This window comes from Sipha flava, unplaced genomic scaffold (assembly GCF_003268045.1).
Source record: "Sipha flava isolate LNK unplaced genomic scaffold, YSA_version1 106_pilon_pilon, whole genome shotgun sequence".
NCBI classification, from domain to species: Eukaryota; Metazoa; Arthropoda; class Insecta; order Hemiptera; family Aphididae; genus Sipha; species Sipha flava.
This window is the reverse complement of record NW_020271721.1, coordinates 231,545-246,060: the sequence shown is the minus strand read 5'-3', so window position 1 is coordinate 246,060 and position 14,516 is coordinate 231,545.

The following is a 14,516-nucleotide window of genomic DNA, read 5'->3' as shown; positions in this document are numbered from 1 at the left end:
CTTATACTACAATATTTTTCTTGATTGAATAGCAGAAAAATGATCTATAATGTCTTTATATTTAATTTGTTTTGTTATTTCTGTTTTAATATTTAACATTGTAAGTGCGTTTAATCTTTTTTTTAGATATTTTTGATTTTAAATGTATATTTATTCGATGTAGAGTTGAAAATTACTGTTTAGAAGTACAGTGTGAATAAGGAGTACATTCAGGCATGTATAAAGTAATACTGATACATTTAAATATCTTCTAATTTTTCTGTTTTTAACATAGTACCCATAGCAAATATTGTTGATGTTTTGAAATGATTCTGTGTCAAATACAGTTTAATATGTTAATAGACCACTGCCTGTAAATACCATTGTAACTCCTAATGTCTGGAGATTTTGATTTATATTCTGAATATGATATTAAAAAATTTGCAAACTATTATAATTACAAATAACACCGATTGAAATTCGTTTAAAGATAAATACATATAATATAAAACGTACTATATTCAGATGTCATATTATATTGAACTATATACCGCTTCTGGCCAATCACTAAAATAAGTAATCAAATGTCAAGACCTTAGAATTAATAAAAAATTAACTAATAATGTGCAACAGTGTTCTTTGAACCCATATCCCATCATGCCATTATATTATGGCCTCTTGCGTGTTGACAATGGTTTTGGATGGTCAATAATCATAATAAATTACCCGAGAAACGATTGGAAGAAAATTTCTTTTAAAATTTGAAATACTACTATAGTATACGTGTCTAGTTTCCATTCCGTGTGATAATAGTCATGTATAACCTTTGAAGCTATCCATTTCTATCTGGAAAATGTAAAACACATAATCAATATTTCCAATGTAGAATCAAAAGCAATACGTAATATAAGTCACAAATTTATAAACGAGAAAAATAACGTAAATATTAAACCTTTTCAGTTTTGAAAGTCTTGTTCAGTTTAATTTTTAATTTTTGTTTAGTGAAATGTATACAGACCAATAAGTCTAATATTAAATCTCATATTTATATGTCATTTTAGTTATAAATAAAGGTACTAAGTTGTGAAGGATTAATTAGTTCAATTTTTATTTTCTGTAAGGTTGAAATTTCATTTTCAAATGTTAAATCTATTCGTTTTCATGAATAATGGTTATAATTATTTTTTTAATGAAAAACAACAGGAAATTCCATATCCCAAGAAATGAAAAACTAATAAATTTAATTTTGTGTTATTCAAATTATTGTAGTGAAATTGTCCATGACGGAATCTTGCACGAAAAGAAACTTTTAAAACGGTCCGATTCTGTCGATGCCGTCAACGAAACTGTGGTAAAATCTACCAATTTAATAGGTGAACAACTGCAAAAACGGAACATTTTTTCCTTAGTCTTATTGACAAGTTATATTTTACAAAAAAAAAAATCGGATATTTGTAATTGCTCGTTGCTTTCTTTCCTTGTCTAAGACGATTATTCAGGATATATATTTGTTCCTCCTTCAGTATAATATTGCGTTTGGAATTATAGATTGTTGATATTATATGATTACGAACGTTACCGATATCTCTATGATTCGCCTCAAACACTACGTTCTTGGCAACGTGCTCGAAACATGTTCGAACGTGTTCATACCGCACGTGTAGAATCTTCACCGACCCATACGCAGCATGTAGGTGTGCCCCTATTACCGTCCGGGAGCAGAGGTTCAACGTGTGTTCGCGTAAAAATCCAGTCCGACGCGTCGCCGAATCGTATAATTCGAACAGCTCTCGGTACGACACATTTTTCCATGCGTGGCGGAATCGCAACAATCGCGTACCACTGCCGCGGCAGTTAAATTAAATATGTAAAAAATAAACATTGAACCGAGGAAAAAAGTAAATATTTCGATAAATAGCGATTTCACCATAAAAAACGTAAAAAAAAACACCCCAAGTCCCGTTGATTTATACATAGGAACTTCGAATTCCGTATTAAGACTCCTTAGGAATACTACGAAAAAATCAACATTTCATTTTCACGGGGTTATCGCCATCTAAATTAATGTTTCAGACCACTGCGTGTCGTCGACGGAATCGCGTGCGACGACTGCGCGTACACCGACCGGTCGGCCAAACCGGTGAAAACCATTTGCTCCCGAAATTTTTTTAATAAAAATTTGTTAAACCCGTGCAACGTTTGAAAAACTGTATTCTGGAATACGAGCCATACTATTTATTAACCTTATAAAGTTAAAACTATTGTACATAGTGACGAGCATAATCGAGTGAAAATAATCGAGTTACTTGTCGTTATTGTCATATTGACTATTTTTTTTTTTAACCCAAAATGTTGAAAAAATTACATAATTTAAACTGTATTATTCGGACAATTATTATCAAAGCACTATAATAGTATATTATACTAATATACTCGATCTAAGTATTTATCGAGATAAAAATAATCTATATTATAAATCACCAATGGCAACGTTGTATGCGAAACGGGCTGTAAATCGGTGGGTAGTACCTTATCTTTCGGGCGCATCTGTCTACATCCCTGGGGGCGCAAATGTACCACTCTGGGGCTGTTCGCCCTGGGACGCGGTTCATTTCTCCCGACTCCTATAACCCTTTACGGCGAGCGCGCGCGTCCGACAAACCCGAACGTGTAGCCAAACGCGCCGCGCCGCGGGTACCTTAACGCGGCTAGCGTCGGACATGACGCGCGACGAGCGGGGTGAGGACCTACATCGAGGAGCACGTAGTGCGTTGCACCTGTACCGCGCGCGTCTGGACGAACGGTTTTTGTACGCGCGTTCGTCCGCGATGATTAATGATAATGAATATCCGTTGGCCGTTCGTCGCCCAAGTCATTAATATCTCCGATAACGAGCGACCCCGTGCGCGAGATCGCGTCGAGGGCCCGTTCGTAGGCGTTTCGGCGCGTTTAAACAGCTTCGATTATCGTCGCGCACGCCCGTGCCGAACCGCCGATACAGACGCAACCGGTCGGCAACAGCCCTAGCGTCGCCCGCGGTACCGTAGGGCAGTGAGTTTTCGTTCTCGTCCCCGTGTTACGCGTGCGCGCTGATTACGATTTGATTTTTTTTTTCTCTCATACGTTCGCTGGTGCTCTTTTGTTTGTACGTGGTAACGAGACAACACCAAAAACGGTTCCGTCCGAAGGATACGATATCATTAACCAGTAACGTTTCCGGGACGTCAATATGTGTGTTACGTTGACGGTTGTTTGATTGCGCGGCACAGATGCTGCGAATTCCCAGACTGGTTTTACGGAGCAATTAATTCGACCCGGGAACCTGTAGTTCAAACTGATTAACGTTACGGTACAGTACGTACGGCGAATTGTGATTATAATGGATAACCAACTGTCCAAGTGTAATCAAGTGCTGCTACACAGACTTTGAAATTAATTTCTCGTGTACGGTGCACACTGTTAAAGTGAAACGACGGCAAAACAATACGTAGGAAGAAAATACAACGACCATTCTACGGGATGAATACGAAGATTCGACGATAAAAAATGGTACAATAATGTTTAAGAAGAGAAAAAAAAAAAAAAAAACACAAAAATAATAATACGTTGCCGATAAACACTGTCGACGGTGTTAAATAGTTTAGAACCGTTGGATTTATTGCGAATAAACGTTGAAATCTATAAACAATATTTTAAGTAAATATGCTTAACGTATTATTGCTCGGAGTTCGAACGCATAAAATATTAATACGTGAAATTGCCCATTACGTGAAATGGACGGTTAGCTTGGCACGATCCGCGAAACGGGCAAAACAGTGCTTATTCCGCGAAACAATGATAAATGCTGCTCGTTTCGCGAATTCAATAACAAGCAACATTATTCACATCGTATATCTTACGGAAAAAATGTATGCGTTTGCCGTACTAGTAACTTGTGCGTAATGTATTATAGATGTGTACCTACAATATACGTTTAACGGCCCCGCTGCACTGAAATATTCACACGGAGGAGCGATACAAAAGGAAAATGAACGAAAAAAAATAAAAGTTACAACAATTAGTGTAACACAACAATATGTCGGGACAACAGATTTCACCGTTTTCGAATGTCGATTGCATTGGTATTTTGAATATTTTCTGCGCAGTATGAAAATGATGTACGCATAAAAACCAAAAAGCGTTTTGCTTTAAATCGTGGTCCGATCTATTCGAAAAAAAATCTACGACATTTTAAATTATCAACGAATAGCTTTAGGAAAATCTTTTGAAAACCATACCCTCCGTAGCGAAAACCGTGATAACGTATCCGGTGAAAATTTCAAATCTCTACGATTTGTATTGAGTTGAGTTAGGTACAACGAAAAAAAAAAATTCGATTTTGTCGAAAATTGGTATGCCGTAAACGTTGCCGTTTTTTTTTTTTTTATTATTATTTATTCGCAACATCCGTCCAACGGACCGATTAACATATCGATCGCATGCGAATAAAATAAAAACAATCGGCTGAGTTGCGCTTCGGTTCAGGGTGAATTACGCGGGAAGAGGGTGGGACAGGGGAAATAGATATACACGATTTACGGTATACGTTTGAGAAACAAAAGTAAATAAACGCGATGGGGATTTTCTCGAACAGTACACGTACTACGTTTATCCGCCATTGTCTATGCTATGCCGTACAGGAACGTTCTACCTCTTACGTACGTAATATTGGAATATATTCATCCAGCCAAAGTCTCCTTGCGAGTCTTGTCGTAAGTGCTAATCAACGGGTGAGCGCGATGTCAAGACGACATCGTTCCATTTAATTTAAGGTATTCTCTATGCGGTTCTGCTCTATGCTGCGATAACCTCTCGTGCACGGGCACTACAATTAGACTGTATACATCACGTTAAATTTGGGTAAGACGTTTGCTCGTGAACTTCATTTTCACGATTTTTGTATAGATAAAACACGCGTATTTTAAGCAATGAAATATTTTATACGTTAATATATTAGTATTTATTTGTATAAGGAGTATACAATCTTTTTTTTTTTTTTTTGAAAAATAATTGACTTTATTTGAAAAATTACAATCTGTACATTTTGTACAATAAGTAATATTAATAATATTTACACAGTTGACAATGAAATCACATGAGGAGGAAATCACACATTTGTGAAACCTCTTAGAATTATAAGTTTTAACTTAAGTTTTCAAATCACGGCACCATTTCCTCTTGAGGCGTCTGGTTGGGTTACCTGGAAGTGTTAGTGAAGCTAACTCATTGATTAGTTGGTTAGGAATGTCTTTAAGTTTAGCGTGGAAGCGTTTGTAGTAGGTAGCAGCTGTATTGTCGATGGAAGGTAGTTTGAGGTCGAAGTTTAGGGTCTCGTTGGAAACGAACCAGGGTGCACCAGTGATTAACCGAAGAGTGATGTTTTGAAAAGCTTGTATAGTTCTCTTGTTCGAGTTCTTGGCGGAACCCCAGATTACTATACCGTATGTCCATATTGGTTGAAGAAGAGTTTTATAGAGAATGATTTTTATGGGTAAGGTAAGGTTCGAACGAAGCAATGGCCTTAGCAGGTGAAGTCTGGAGTTCAGTTTCTTACGCTTGTCTTTAAGATGGGAGGACCAGGTAAGGCGTCTGTCAAAGATAAGACTAAGATACTTTACTTCTGTTGAGTGAGGAATGATGATGTTGTTGATTGTTACAGCTGGACAGTTTAGAGGTCTGAGTGAGAAAGTCACAAAAGAGGACTTGGATTCATTGATTTTGATTTTCCAGTTGGTGAACCACTGTGAGAGAGAATTTAAGTGAGTTTGTAGTTGATGAGATGCAGTGGTATGGTCAGAAGAGACTGATAATAGGGCAGTATCATCAGCATATGTTCCAACCAGAGTATTTTCAGATGTAGGCAGGTCCGACGTATATATGGTGTATAAGAAAGGAGCAATATCGCTGCCTTGAGGGACACTAGCAAATATGGGATATTGTTTTGAGTGTTGTAAGTTATGGCGAACATTAAAAGAGCGGTTGGTAAGATAAGATTTAAGTATTAGGTATAAAGGGGCTGGAAAAATATTTTTTAGTTTAAAAAGGAGACCGTCGTGCCAGACAGTATCAAATGCTTTCGCGACGTCCAGAAAGACACCGGCGCAATATTTTTTGGTTTCAAGTGCAGCGGAGATAGTGTCCGCAACCCTGTGGAGTTGATGAGTTGTGGCATGGTGAGCACGAAAGCCAAACTGGAAGTTTGGAATGCTGTTTTTGGATTGTGCTATGGTGATGATTCGCTTGAGAATGATTTTTTCCAGGATTTTGCCCAGGACTGGTAACAAGCTGATGGGCCTGTACGAGGAGGGGTTTTCGGGAGGCTTTTGAGGTTTGAGAACAGTGACAATAACAGATGCTTTCCAGGTGATTGGGAAATAAGATAACCGAAGGGCAGCATTATAAATATGAGTAAGATGAACGATCGCTTTCAGAGGTAGGTTTTTGACGACTTTGTTAGAGATGAGGTCATGACCTGGCGATTTGTTGTTTGCCAGTTTTTTTATAATACCCACTAGTTCCGCTGGGGAAGTAGGTTTTGTAGGTAGGGCCATAGGAATAGTTGACTGAAGAGACTCCATGACTATTGACATGTGTGGTGCTGGTGTAGGAATCATATGAGGTTTGAAAACGCCCGATAATTCTTCAGCGAGGATATCTGCTTTTTCTTTGTCTGTAGAAGCAAGTGAGTTGTCCGCTCGACGGAGAGGAGGAGGGGAGTCCTTAATTCGTAGTAATGACTTTGTCTTGCGCCAGAGAGATCCATTTGTAAAAGAAAGGTTTTGTAGGTGGTTTTTGTAGAGATTGGCTTTATGTGTTTTTAGTAGGGCCTTAAGTTTATTGGAAATAGAATTGTATTTTGTCTTATCTACTGGGTAATGAGTTTGTTGCCATTTTGATCTGGCTCTGCGTTTTTCTGCAATAAGATGTCTTAGTTCCGGTGGTAGGTTGGGTGCTTGAGAATAAGGTGGGCGCTGGGTTGATGCATCCTTGGCAGAGATTTGAATAAGATCAGAGAGTTTGGCGATAGAATGGTTGATATCAGAAGGTGATTTTAATTTGGTGTTAAGATTAATTTTGTTTGAAACGGTGGCTCTGAATTCATTCCAATTTGTAGTACCAGGAGTAATGGTTGGTCTATTTTGCTTCACATTGGGTTGGGCATTGATGAGAAGTAATACAGGTGTATGATCAGAAGCTGGATCGTTTAGGTTGACGACTTCAGTGGAAAATTGGTTAGGGAGATTAGTGATAAAAAAGTCAAGGGTATCAGGGTGACGGTTGCCATGTGATGGCCAATAGGTTGGAGAGCACGGCGCTAACACCTTGAGGTGATTAAGCGAGATGAAGTTGTATAGAGCACGACCCCTGGTGTTGGTGGAGCAGCTCCAAGTTTGGTATTTTGCGTTAAAGTCAGCACCGATAACGTAGGTGAAGCTTAGAGTTTGTGAGAGGCCAATCAGTTCAGCCGAAGGGAAGGTTCTTCCTGGAGGGAAATAGCAAGAGGAAATGGAAATAGGTATAGAGTTTATTTTGATTGATGTGCTAGCTGCTTGTATGTATGAAGACATATATGGTGGGAGAGGGAGATGGTCGATTTTATTTGAAATGAGTAGAGCAGCACCTCCGTGTGCAGTACCATCTGGGTGGTCAGCTCTGACAATATCGTATCCGAATATCTTGAGTGAAGAAGCTTTAGTCAGGTGAGTTTCTGTAATGAGTGCAATCTGAACTTTTTTTTCATTGAGGACTAATTGTAGTTCATTTAAGTGTTGTGTGATGCCGTTTGCGTTCCATAGAAATATGGTGAGTGGTTGAGCATTATTTGTTGACATTTTTAATAAGTTTATCAATGACTGTGGTGAGAAGTGATATGAGAGGGTTAATTAGTGCCTTGAATTCATTTATAAATGAGGAGAGTTGAGCAGCAATATTTTGGTTTTGGGTAGAGTTTTGATCTTGAGCGTGAGAAGATGGGTTCTGAGGTAATGATGGAAAATTTTGAGAGTAGTCTGGGTGCGTATGTTCGTGGATGTTCGAGGTAGTTGGTTGACTTGGAGGAGAACTTTTGTTTGAGATTCTTTTGGTGGGATTCACTAATAATTTTTTTTTAAGGTCAAGGTGAATTTGACAACCTTTAAAGTTGGCAGGGTGATTGCCACTGCATAAAGCACATTTGGCTGGGGAGGTACGATCTTTAGTGCAGGATGCTGACTCATGATGCTCGCCACAGCGAACGCAGCGAGGAGAGTGATGGCAATAACTGCGTGTGTGGCCGTAGTCCTGACAACGGTGGCATTGCGGAATTTCTTTTTTTTGGATGAGGAGGTTCAACTTTAACTTTTGTGTAACACAGTGAAGTTATTTTAAAAATGTCGGCGTTTGTTGGACTGGGTTCAAGATCGATGAAGAAGATTGGTAGGGGAGTTTTGGTTAACTTGTGAGTTACAGGCGTTATATTTCTGGTGACAAATCCTTTGTTAAAAAGTTCCTGTGTAATAAAAGAGGTATCAGTGGTGTGGTGCAGATTTCTGATTGCGACCCGATATGCTTTTTCCTCTTTTAGTTGAAAGGAGTGAAATGAGACATTATTAATCTTGAGGTATTTAACGACTGTTCTATAAGATTCAGGTCTATATGTTTAGAGTTTAAGTCCTTTGGTAGAGCTTTTACAATCAAAGCCGGTAGCATCAGTTAATTCGATGATTTTTGCGCAGAAGTTGTTGTAATTTAATTGATCTTGAATAAAGATAGGAGGTGGTTTTGAAGTTTTGTTTTCAGTATTTTCTTCGTTAGTGACAGTTGAATCCATTGGATCATCAACGGTAGGAGGAGCAATCGGAGAAAAACGATTTTCAGAAATAAAAATGCTTTTGTCGGGTGCTTTTTTAGCAACAGGAGATGCGTTATTTGGAGATCTGCCGTGTTTAGATAATGGCGGGACTGTTTGCCAGCCGGATTCGTTGTCAGAGAGGTCAGAGGGGGAATTGCCACCTGTTTGGTCATTTAATAGCTGTTTACTGATAATTAACGGCGGAATAGAGTTCTTTGCAGATTTATTGTTATTAATTATTAATTGAGGTTTTTTGGTGATAGGAGTAGATGGACGACGAGAGTTACTCATAATGATGTAGATAAAATATATTTTGGGTTGGCCTTGTGTAGTGTTTAAATAAATTATACATTACCGGCGGTAGAGGTACCGCGACGAGCGCTGATTACGAAGACGTACAAAAACAACACGCTAACGAGAGCTGATAAAGCGGTGCGCGAGAAAATAACGTGTGGACTGTACGACGTCTAAACACGAACTGGAGTATACAATCTATACACAATAAGTACGGGATATGTGAAGTAAATTAATATATAGCAGGTAGCTTTAGTATTAAAAAGTCACTCATTAGTAATAATTAACCTTATCGTAGATTAAATATGGAATATCCTTAGACTATTATTTGATAGAAAAGGGGACGAGAGAGAGAGAGAGAGAGAGAGTGAGAGATGATATCAAGAAAATAATGGAAGAAAAATCGAATATGGTAGGGAAATCTCTTTTATCCTTTTCAGTTGATGACAAGGAATCTCGGGAAATATTAAGGTATTTAAATGTATGGTAAGTGGATTTTCGTGGGGGGCTAGACGTGAAAAGAATCAATTGTAAAATACTGCGCATTCTTCGATTGTTTTGATATGCATCTAACCTAACCTTTACGTAGTGTGTGATATTTTGGTAGTCTTGGAATTTAATTAGATTCGTTTCTTTAGCCAAGCCCCACAATTGAAATTCGTAGTTTCAAATTGGTTTTAGATTTTATAAAAATCATTTTTAATGAAAATAATAATAATAATAATAATATTGATTTTTAAATTTTAAATTTAAATAGTGACTCGACAAAATAATTATATTGCACATTTGTGTGGTGTATTTTGGTTTGTGAAGTCGTTGTGCGTGGAATATTTTTACTTCTTGTGGAATGAATCAACTAGAACTCGCCCAACTCAAATTTCCTTATTCTTCCAACGTTTTTTATTAAAAATAGACCGACCTCACCTATACAACTACAAACATCCAGACATGAACCGATTTAGCTTAAATACTTAAACTTAAAACAAATTTGAACTTTTTCAGACGCCATGTTACTTGTGTTATAAGTAATTTTTCCTGAACTATTATCTCGAAAAAAACTATTAAGGTACATTGTTCCTTGTATTTATTTTCAATACCTATGTACGAGTACTATACAACACTAATAATATTATGCTAGGAATAAGTCGTTATATTATGAGTATAGTCAAAAATAATCTATATCATGATAGCTTTATTAATATAAGAATTGGTTATGTGCCTTTAAAATGTTTTTACGATTCCGTGTACTCACATCATGTGATCTTGGGACTCATTCCGTATTTTTATAAAAATATTAAAATAAAATAAAATTAAATATGATTAGTATACGCATGTGTGTGCATTATACTTGTATCAACGTAGTGCAGAATGAAACAAAAATGATGGACAACCGCGTTACTATAATATTACTTTAATTCGTTATTAGTGGTGGCGCCATTTGGCCGCACGTATGGTATTTACGTATTTACGTTTGATAATTGAATAATTGATAATCTGTTCCATTACACTATGTGACTTATTACGATGATCGATGATGATCAACTACCTTTTTTTTTTTTACATTGAAATCGAAAATTCAGTTGCATAATAAAGTACTATATTAAAAGAGACATTTTTATATATCAACTTAAACCCAACTCAATGAAATCTGATTATATTATTTTAAAAAAGATCCGTCATACATTTTGCTCTCCTCGTAGTGATGATATGTCACACCGTATATCAGGTTATATGAAAATATATAGCTGTGTGAACAACGCTTAAACAACAAAATGCAGTGTAACTAAGTATTAGGAAGCAACATGTACTAGCTATCGACTACCACGGTGTTAACCTTATTCGAAGTTAAAGCATTTTTTTTTAAATTATTTTTTGAAGAACACCGAATAGTATGTTTACAAGCTTTGTTTTTACATGTAAAACACGTTCAATCGGTGGATGTTCATTGCGCTGTCTCGATCTACCAAATTTAGTTTCTAAATTTGCTCTGCATAATAATACAGGTTATGGCCTATATAATTTACATTGACCTTTCCCATCTTTATCGTTAGTATTACGTGCATAATATTCCAAAATGTATTTGTAGATACATTATTTTTCATAAAATTAGTCTCATTTGTGATGAATAAATATATAAAAGCTACGTGTAAAATACGTGGCATGCAAGAAAAATAAAAAGAGAATTACTTGACGGTTTTTGTGTTGCGAAAAAAATAATTTAAATAAAGCTAGAGCTTTATTTTGTATCTAATAGTTATTCGCTTACATATTATACATATATACATATCAAACATTAGTGATTCCTTCAGGGGCATCATTTGGGGGAGGAGGCAGACTATGGCAAATGTCCCACTTTAAGAAATTTTAAAAAGTCGACAATTCTTTGTCCGAGATCAAATGCTAAAATCGGTAAATCGTAAATTTTTATTTACTATTTTGTACTCAGAAATCAGATAATATTCTCTTTAAAATACACGTTCATGGTTTATTAAAATTTGGGAATCTGCCCAGGGCTCTTCCCCAGTTTAGGACAATCATTATTACGCAAACCTTAAAACTTTATTTTTGGAATAATATATATTTCAAGATATGTGATCTTTATAAAACAGTTTTCGTGATATCGATACCATAAAAATTGTGCTTACACAGGCGCGTACTGGCCCACCGGGATAACGGGAAAATCTCGGTAGGTTAGGCCGTTTCAAAAATTATAAGACCTGGGCCCTTTACCAAAGGGGTACCTTTAGTTTCAGTTAAATTCAGTTATTTTATTATTTTTGGCAATTACAATACAATACTGATGGACACTCGACTTCTTAATTTAGTACAAGAAAATTAAATATTAATTAAATTAATCTATATGTTCACATAAATTAAAAATAAAAATATCTTGTCGTGATAACACTACTACTGGAACTCTGTTCCATCAACTGATAAACTAAAATTCATCAAAAGTTCAGTATACCTATCGTATACTCCTCCAAATCTCGACTGACGTCAAAATATTTTGTTCAACAATCCTATCTATAATAAGCAAATACCATCCACATGCACGTAATATATGACAAACGCGAATTACATCAATGAAATTCTCAACGAAAAACAAACTCCGGCAAAGTTCATCTCAAAATGCAATCCAACCAACAAACCCTAGATTAACCAACATACTTACTCTACACAATTCTACTTATTAAACGTAAAAAGTAATTACTGTCATTTATCATAAATTAACAAATCAATGCATATAATATGTATATGCAAAAACGTTGGCTAAATGCCTTAGCTGTTAAAAAACGGCAAATATTTAAACGAAAAAAATAAAAAAATTATTCGCTCGATACTTCGATGTACCGGAGAGTAATATGCGTTATTTTGTAACGCATAACTCGGTTGAATTACTAAGTGGAGAGGAAGAAAACCAAAACTAAAATACGGGAGGAAGACGGGTAGGGTGTACAGTGTACACGTACGATGGGGCGCGGTAAATATTCTGAACGGTGTCATTAGTGTTCCGAAGACCAGATAGGATCGTCGAGTAGAAAGTGTGTGACGTTTTCAACATGTGCGAGTGTGATACCGATAAAAACCAGTTTCTTCCGATAGGGTTCCGTGGATCCAAATTACCTAAGGTCTACAATTACAGACATGGTCACTAATAGTATAATACCCGAGTCTCCCGATTCTGTATCACCTAATCTTCAATTTCTAAATTAAAGTAAATTTTAAGTAAAGTTAAATTAAAATATTTTATCTTTAACCGCATGCGTGTAATACTTATTGGGCGTGTGTAAATAATCGCTTATACTCGTTCACGGGGTTACTGGGTGCATCTGAAATGCTTAGATTACCGACCGAATACACCGGTACAACAGCACTCCGAATGTTTCCCCGTCTTTAGATTACCGAAACGTTTAGATTATTTTTCGAACCGAGTAGGTAGGTTAAAATGTTAAAATGTGTTCAGCTCGAACACCATACGTCCTACATATGCATAAGGGTATTTTATTGTAACGGTGAAGATTGTAATATTATCGGCTACAGACAGAAACACAAAAAAAACGTAGATGCCTGGTACCGATATATTCTTGTTTTTTGTGTATTATCCTACCTCACGGCTTTCTGTAATATGTATACACGACCCATATAATATATTAAATCTACGTGGTGTACTTAATGGCGTTTTTTTGTTTTTATTTATTATTATTGTTATTTGTTTTTTGTATACCGAACGTTTGTATAGTATAAAAAACGATTTTATCATGTTCGAGGTTTCGATTACATGAATTATAATATATATCGCAACATTTATCCATTGCGTTCCTACGCAATGAGTGATAATTAATTAAAAAATGAATTACATTTTTAAATATAAATAAAATATAACGTTTTACGTATAGTTAATATAATTTGAAACCCGTTTACAATAGTTTGTAATTTGTAAATTATAATAAAAATTTCGATACGCTTCATCGATAAAAAAAATAAAACTATTTACTGTATATTACTATTGAATATGTTGACTGGAGTTTTAAAATTTATCCATATTTTATTTGAAATTAAAATTTTAATTTGTGAATGATCTGGTAATTAGTTTTCAAAAATTGTCCGTGGTGTTGGTATTCATTATGAATTTGTTTTAGAATAATACCTACAAATCGCGTAACACTACACTAATATAATTTACGTTTTATTTTTATTTTTATCTGCGATGTTCAATTCAGTACACAAGTAAAACATGGTTCGATGATGATATAACTGTTATGACAAGTCAATTAAAAACCGTTTCGGTGAGAAACTTTTATTTAATTAAATGAATGCAAACAGCCCAATTTAAAATGTAAGTAAAATATTTCAATAATTTAATGAATACAATACATACAATTATATTGCGTTTCTCATCGCAGTACGGTAATTATATTTTATAATTTCAATTTTATGATTTTGAGTGAAACGAGGAATTGGTTTTACAATGAAATATGTTTTTTTCCGTGTCTTCGATTAGTTACTGCTCCGATCATCACAACCGTAAGAGATTTTTGATCGAAAATCTCATCGATATATTGAACAATGTCAGTTTGAATGGTTTAAATGTCTAAATGGGTCTTATAATAATCGCAAAAAACTAACAAATATTTATAAAAAATATGCGGCAAATTTACGGCATACTAGTTTTTGACAAAATTGAATTTTTGTTTTATTCGTAACTCAAAAATTAATAATTAAAGAGACATGACATATTCATTAATAGCTTATATCGCCATATGATATAGTTGATATAATTTAAAAAAATTGACATTTTGAATTATTTATAGGAAATTGAAATTTTCATGTTTTCTAAGATTTTTTGTTTTGAAAATATCGATTGAATAATTTT